The sequence below is a fragment of the Hippopotamus amphibius genome, chromosome 9 (assembly GCF_030028045.1).
Source record: "Hippopotamus amphibius kiboko isolate mHipAmp2 chromosome 9, mHipAmp2.hap2, whole genome shotgun sequence".
NCBI classification, from domain to species: domain Eukaryota; kingdom Metazoa; phylum Chordata; class Mammalia; order Artiodactyla; family Hippopotamidae; genus Hippopotamus; species Hippopotamus amphibius.
In genome coordinates, this window is record NC_080194.1 from 47,662,089 (window position 1) to 47,669,588 (window position 7,500).

Consider the following 7,500-nt stretch of genomic DNA (forward strand, 5'->3'; position numbering starts at 1 on the left):
CAAAATAGATTTTAAGACAAAAAAAGTTACTAGAGATAAGAGGGATGATTTATAATGATAAAATGACCAATCTGTCAAAAAGATAAAACAATTATAAACATGTATGCATTTAACAACAGAATTCAAAATACATGAAACAAAAATATGACAAAATTTGAGGAAGGCACAATTCAATAATAATAGTTGAAAACTTCAATATTCATATTCAGTAATGGATAGAATGACTAAAAGGAAGATTGGAAAGAAGTAGTAGGCTTGAATAACACTTAAATCAACTAAGTCTAATTGAAATCTATCAAACACTCCATCCAACAACAGCAGAATACACATTCTTCTCAAGTTCACGTGAAACACATAGATAACTGTCAGACCACAAAACAAGTCTCAATAAGTTTAAAGAATTGGTATCATACAAAATATTTCATCTGATTACAATGGAATGAAATAAAAAATCAATAGCAGAAATAAATTTCATGTATATTTGTAAATTTAAAACACACTCAAATAATCAATGGATCAAAGAAGAAATCACAAGAGAAATTAAAAAATACTTTAAGATAAATAAAAATGAAAACTGTAACATATCAAAACATAGGATGCAACTAAAGCAGTGCTAGTGGGAAATTTAAAGATGTAAATGCCTAGAACTAAAAGATACCAACATAAAATCTACCTTCCACCTTAAGGCACTGTAAAAAAGAACAAACAGAATATGATGTGACCAGAGAAAGGGAATAATAAATATTAGAGTTGAAATTAATGAAACAGATGATAGAAAAATAATGAAGGAAAACAATGGATTAAAAATTTGGTCCTTTGAAAAGGTCAACAAAATTCTCAAACAAAAAAAAAGAAAAAGAGAGGAGATTCAAGTCACTAACACTGGGACTGAATGAGAAACATTACAGACCTTACAGAAATTAAAAGGATTATATGGGAATACTATAAACAACTATATGCCAACAAATTAATTATTTAGGTGAAATGGACAAATTCTGGCAGAGTTACAAACTACTGAAACAGACTCAAGAGAAATAGCAAATCTGAATCGAACTATAGCAACTAAAGGGATGGAATTTGTAATTTAAAAACCTCCCAGTATTTGCTTTTCTCTTTCTGATTTACTTTACTCTGTATGACAGACTCTAGGTCCATCCACCTCACTATAAATAGCTCAATTTCATTTCTTTTTATGGCTGAGTAATATTCCATTGTATATATGTACCATATCTTCTATATTCATTCATCTGTTGTTGGACATTTAGGTTGCTTCCATGTCCTGGCTATCGTAAATAATACTGCAATGAATATTGTGGTACATGTATCTTTTTGAATTATGGTTTTTCCTGGGTATATGCCCAGTAGTGGAATTGCTGGGTCATATGGAATCTAGACAAATGGTACTGATGAACCTAGTGGCAGAGAAGGAATAGAGATGCAGATGTAGAGAACAGACTTGAGAACACTGCAGGGAGGTGAAGCTGGGATGTAGTGAGAGAGTAGCATTGACATATACACACTACCAAATGTAAAATAGATGGCTAGTGCAAATCTACTACAGAGCACAGGGAGATCAGCTGGATGCTTTGTGAAGACCTAAAGGGGTGGGATAGGGAGGTTGGGAGGGAGGCTCAAGAGGGGGAATATGGGGATATATGTATACATACAGTTGATTCACTTTGTTGTATAGCAGAAACTAACACAATACTGTAAAGCAATCATACTCCAACAAAGAATAAGAAACAGAAACAAAAACAAAAAACCTCACAGTATAAGATGCCCAGGTTCAACTGACTTAATTGGTAAGTTCTACCAAGCAATTAAGGAAAAATTAATATAAATCCCTTATAATCACATCCAAAACAAGAGAATAGGTAACTCTTCACAACTCAATGAGGGCAGCATTACTCTAAAACAGGTCAGACAAGCACATAACAAGAAAACTATATACCAATTATTTATTATGAATATAGACACTAAAGTCCTTAGCAAAATATTAACAAACAAAATCCAGTTACATAAAAAGGGACTGTATACCACAATCAAATAGTATTTATCCCAGGAAGATTAGACTGATTTAACATAAAATCAACTTATGTAATCCACCACATCAATAGAAAAAGGACAAAACTACATGATCATTTCAATAGACACACAAAAATGCATTTGACTAAATCCAACATCTTTTAATGATAAAATCATTTTAAGAATTAAAAATGGAGTCTATTTCAACAACTTGATAAAAGACATTCAAGAAAAACTCATGCTAATATTATACTTAATGTTGAAAAATTGAATGTCTAAGAACAGGAATTAGACAAGGGTGTCTAATCTCTCACTTGTTTTATTTAAACTTATACTGGAAGTTCTAGCCAGGATAATGGGGCAATAAAGTGAAATAAAGGCATCTAGTTTGGAAAGAGAGAAAAACTGTCTATTTGCAGATGACATGGTCTTATATATAGATAACTCTAAGGAATCTTCTAAACAAACTATTAGAACTAATAAACAGGTCAGTGAGGTTGGAATGTCCAATACTGATATAAAAAAAGAATTATATTTCTATGTACTATCAATGAATAATGTAAAAATGAAATTAAGTAAACAATCCCATTTACTATAGCATAAGACTAATATGTTTAGCATTTAGTGTAAAGATTTTGAACTTATACCTGAAAATTATAAAATATTTTTGAAAGAAATTACAGAAGACCTCATAGTTGGAAAGACAACCCATGCTCATGAATGAGAAGAGTCAATACTATTATTTCTCCAAAGAAGACACACAGATAGCCAAAAAAGCACATGAAAACTTCCTCACCATCACTAATTACTAGAGAGATGCAAATCGGAACTACAGTGAGGTATCACTTCACAAAGGTCAGAATGATCGTCATCAAAAATTCTACAAACCATAAATGCTGAAGAGGGTGTGGAGAAAAGGACAACCTCCTACACTGTTGGTAGGAATGTAAATTGGTACAGCCACTATGGAGAACAACATGGAGGTTCCTTAAAAAACTTAAAATAGAACTACCATATGATCCAGCAATCCCACTTCTGAGCATATACCCAGAGAAAACCATAATTTGAAAAGAATACATGCACCCTAAAGTTCACTGCAGCACTATTTACAATAGCCAGGACATAGAAGCAACTTAAATGTCCATCAACAGAGGAATAGATAAAGAAGATGTGATACATATATACAATGGAATATTACTCAGTCATAAAAAGGAACAAAATAATGCCATTTGCAGCAACATGGATGGACCTAGAGGTTCTCATATTGAGTGAAGTAAGTTAAACACAAAAGATAAATATCATATGATATCACTTATATGTGGAATCTAAAAAAATGGTTACAAATGAACTTATTTACAAAACAGAAGTAGAGTCACAGATGTAGAAAACAAACTAATGATCACCAGGGAATGGAGGGGAGGGATAAGTTGGGAGATTGGGATTGACATATACACACTACTATATATAAAAGAGATACCTAATAAGAGCCTGACCTTACAGCACAGGGAACTCTACTCAATACTCTGTAATGACCTATATGAGGAAAAAAAATCTTAAAAATAAAAAGGGATATATGTTTATGTATAACTGATTCACTTTGCTGTACAGCAAAAACTAACACAATATTCTAAATCAACTTTACTTCAATAAAAATTAAAAACAAAATTAGAACAAAACAAAAACAAACAAAATAACTGAAAAAGAAGATAATACTTCCAAATTGATCTATAGATTTATCACAATATCTATCAATTTTTCAGCTAGCATCTTTTCAGAAATTGACAAGCAGATCCTAAAATTTATATAAAAATGTAGTGAATCCAGAATAGCCAGAGTCATCTTGAAAAATAATGAAGTTGGTTGTCTCACACTTCCTGATTTTAAAATGTACTACAAAACTGTATTAATAAATGTGGTATGGTTCTGATATGATAGACATATAGATCCATCAGAACTGAGTATGGAGAAATAACTCCTTGTATTTATGGTCAATTGACTTTTGACAAACGTTCCAGAACAATCAAATGGAGAAAGAATAGTCTTTACAACCAATGGTGGTAAGACAACTGGATATCAATGTGCACAGAATTAAGTCAGTCCCCTTCTTCATACGATACACAAAAATTTACTCAAAATGGATCATAGCCCTAATTGTAAAAATTAATATTATAAACTCTTATAAGAAAATATTGAAGTAAATCTTTATCTTGGGTTAGTCAAAGCTTTTTTTAGATATGCTGCCAAAAGTTCAAGCAACAGAAGAAAAAATACACAAATTTGATTTCATCAAAATTAAAACTTTTGTGCTTCGAAGAATACCATCAAGAAAATGAAAACGCAACTCGCAGAATTGGATAAATATTTGTAAATCACATATATGATGAGAGACATATCTAGCATATAAAGACATTTAAATCTAATAAAAAGTAAAAAATTAAATATAAGAAATTAAATTAGATCACAAAATTAAAAATGGACAAAGGATCTGAACAGACACTTTTCCGAAGAACTGATACAAATGTTTAATAAGCACATGAAAAGATGTTCAACATCATTAGTCATTAGGGAAATGCCAGTCAAAACTGTAATATGATATCAGCTCATATGCACTAGGATGGCAATAATAATAATAATAATAATAAAAGACAGTTAATAGTAATTGCTAGCAAGAAATCAGAGAAAGACGTGTGGAGACATTAGAACCCTTATACATTGTTGGTGGGAATAATAAATGGTAAAACCACTCTGGAAAACAGTTTGGTAGTCTCTTAAAAAGTTAAACATAGGGGATTCCCAGGTGTTCCAGTGGTTAGGACTCTGTGCACTTTCACTGCTGAGGGCCCAGGTTCAATCCCTGATCAAGGAGCTAAGATCCCACAAACTGAGAGGCCCGACCAGAAAACATAAAAAAATAAAGTTAAACATAGAGTTACCATACAAACCAGCATACTCAAGAGAACCGAATACAAATAACTCCACGAAAAGTTGTAAATGACTGTTCATCACAGAATTCTTCAGAATAGCCAAAGAGTGGAAGCAACCCAAATGACCATGGGTAATTAAAATGTTGTCTTTCCATACAGTGGTATTTTATTCAGTCATATAAATAAATGAAGTACACACTATAACATGGATGAATCTTGAAAATATTATGTAAGTGAAAGAAGGCAGTCACAAAAGACAACGTATGGTATGTTTCCACTTACATAAAATATACAGAAGAGAGAAACAATAGAGATAGAAAATAGATTAGTGACTTCCTAGAGCTGGAGAGTCTGAGGGCATTGCACAGTGTCTGTTAATGAGTATAGGGTTTCTTTGTGGAGTGATGGAAATATTCTAAAGTTGAGAGAGAGCCTGCGGCGGGGGAAGAGTTCAGACTGCTGGTAAAGGCGAGTTTCGTGGCGCGCGCACCTGTGGCCACCTCCGAGCCCGCCTCGCCAGATGCGCTCGGGGGCCACCCCACCCAAGGGGAGCTGCCCGTCTCTTTCAGCCAGCTCTGAGGGAACCCGCATCAAGAAAATTTCCATTGGAAGGAACATCGCTGCTGGGAAGTCAACATTTGTGAATATCCTTAAACAAGTCTGTGAGGATTGGAAAGTGGTTCTTGAACCTGTTGCCAGATGGTACAATGTTCAGAGTACTCAGGATGAATTTGAGGAACTGACAACATCTCAGAAAAGTGGTGGGAATGTTCTTCAGATGATGTATGAGAAACCTGAACGATGGTCTTTTACCTTCCAGTCGTATGCCTGCCTCAGTTGATTACAGGCTCAGTTTGCCGCTCTCAATGGCAGGCTCAAAGATGCAGAGGAACCTGTATTATTTTTAGAATGATCTGTGTATAGTGACAGGTATATTTTTGCATCTAATTTGTATGAATCTGACCGCATGAATGAAACAGAGTGGACCATTTATCAAGACTGGCATGACTGGATGAATAACCAGTTTGGCCAAAGCCTTGAACTGGATGGAATCATTTATCTTCGAGCCACTCCAGAGAAATGCTTGAATAGAATATATTTATGAGGAAGAAATGAAGAACAAGGCATTCCTTTTGAATACTCAAGAGAAGCTTCACTATAAGCATGAAAGCTGGCTCCTGCATAGAACATTAAAAACCAACTTTGATTATTTACAGGAAGTGCCTATCTTAACGCTGGATTTTAATGAAGACTAAAGACAAACACGACCGTCTGGTTGAAAAGGTAAAAGAATTTTTGAGCACTTTGTGATCTTGCTGAAGACTACAGGCCACCAAATGATTACACATACTTCAGCTTTGTGTATCTTTATAGGTCCATATTCATACAGGTCTCTTCTAAACCCAAGTTTTTAACTAGTTTCGTTCCAAGAAAAAAAATTTTTTTAGAGTCCTATACAAAAGTTTATAACTATTTTTTCTCTCTTCTTTTTTTTTTTCTTTTCTTTTCTCTTTTGGGTGTTTAAAGAAAACAAAGACATTTAAGTATCCCTTACAACAAGTCTGGGGGTAGATGGTTCCAAAATCATTATAGTGGCTAAGCTACATCATAAAGGACCCCACCTCCTCTATCTTTCCCATCTATTATCCTCCTCAGCACATTGACTTTTTTTTTCTGGTGCTTCTCAACTCACTCACCAGTTTCTTAACTGCAAACTTTAATGTTACATAGTAAATGATAACGTGTCCTATGTAAATTAGTGTGCCTGAAAAACTGAAAAGTGGAATTTAAGGAATCCCTGGAAAAAGGATTATGAAGTTTTATTTTGAATGCTTTTGGTCAGGTACTTTCCCTTTCACTTTAATTTATGTGGATGATAAGACCAGGTTTAGTACTTAATCACTTCATTGATATTTATTAATGTGTCTATAAAAATTTGTAGAGGAGCAGGTTGGACTTTGTTCCCAGTCTGTAATGGCATAATTTATAAGTTATTTAATCTTTTTCCTGCCTTTGTTTCTACATATGTGGTGTGAGGTTTCAGCTTTTGTGTGGGATTTTGGAGGATTAAAGAGGAAATATTTCTATGCTTAAAAGATAACTGAAGATTACTACATGAGTATAAAGATTGTATTTATTTGGAATTTAAATAGCTACCTGCTTTTTCCCTTCTCAGACCATTCTTTTAGAAAGGAAAATTACTAATATAGTTAAAAGATTGGCTTAAACTATGATTGTCTTTAAATCATTTGAGGTGGAATTATAGTTTTCCTTAAATTTCTTCCCACTAAAACGTTAGTGGGACATAGTGAGGGATACATTTTTCCATTTTATTTTTTACTGGTGTTGTACTGGGAATGAGTAGTCTTTGTTTACCTTTATACTTGGTGAGAAGTCAAATGGGAAACTGAAGACAAGGTAGATTACCTTCTTTAGCAGTGAAGTCTGTGTAGTTAGTCCCAGCTCTTATTTCCTGCCTCCTACTTTCCCTACTGTCTGGATTAATCAGGCAGCCTACTATTTTTAAGTTTTATCTGAAAGTAAATAAAAG

At 33.6% G+C, this 7,500-nt stretch overlaps 1 pseudogene; it reads left to right on the forward strand.

The window, feature by feature from the left end:
- Positions 1-5,469: 5,469 nt before the first annotated feature.
- On the forward strand, positions 5,470-6,260 carry LOC130860870 (deoxycytidine kinase-like; annotated as a pseudogene).
- Positions 6,261-7,500: the final 1,240 nt, after the last annotated feature.